Source organism: Arachis ipaensis, chromosome B06, assembly GCF_000816755.2.
Source record: "Arachis ipaensis cultivar K30076 chromosome B06, Araip1.1, whole genome shotgun sequence".
Lineage (NCBI taxonomy): Eukaryota > Viridiplantae > Streptophyta > Magnoliopsida > Fabales > Fabaceae > Arachis > Arachis ipaensis.
Genome location: NC_029790.2, coordinates 129,324,020 through 129,324,779, shown reverse-complemented (window position 1 = coordinate 129,324,779; position 760 = coordinate 129,324,020). Strand labels below are relative to the sequence as shown.

The window sequence follows — 760 nt, the reverse complement described above, 5'->3', positions numbered from 1 at the left end:
TAAAATATAAAAAAAAGTTTTGACTTTTTAATTGAAAAATACATAAGTTTTTAACTAATTAAAAATATAAAAATATTTTTTATTTTTTAAAATATGAAATATTTAAGTTTCTCTGTCCAAGATATATAAAAATAAATCGATCTTCTAGAGATAATAAGAACAAATTGTAGGTGCAGGTTCTAACTCATAAATACTTCCGGATTTTCAATCACATGAGTAGCATCTAATGGCAATAATCGATTTGGTATGATAAGTGGACTCCTCTCAGTAAACTTTATGATCTAACACATTTGTGGAGCAATGGGGCTTGGGAGGAAGAAAGACTTGTCGCGCCAATTTCTCATAAAAACAAACAGTTTCTTCATAGCATTTGGTCTCTGCTTATGTCTGATTTGAAGCCCGGATGGAATTGGTGGCCTGCAGCTTTAAAGATTTATAGTTCTAGAGAAGATTATCGTTGGCTCTTGAAGAAGAAATTAAATGGGAATGGTAATAGCAACTGTAGGTGGATTTGGCATTGTAATTTTCCAGAAAAGATAAAGATGATGATGTGGCTGGGTTTACAAAATGCGTTTCCGATGAATACCTTCTGTAACACCCTATCACACAAACTTTTACGCTATAGTCGTAAATCAGTGGTAGTAAGGCATTACGATACCTAAAAAAATACATACATATATTTAAAAGATAGTAATATAGCTAATAGCCTGTAAAAAAAATAACGAAACGACAAGCGCATCTCACTCAAAACATCAAAGAT

General features: G+C 31.6%; 1 protein-coding gene across 4 annotated transcripts in view; it reads right to left on the bottom strand.

The window, feature by feature from the left end:
• Positions 1–760, bottom strand: part of LOC107605139 (ribosomal RNA small subunit methyltransferase H) — a 29,972-nt gene that overhangs the window by 8,577 nt on the left and 20,635 nt on the right. The window lies entirely within an intron of this gene.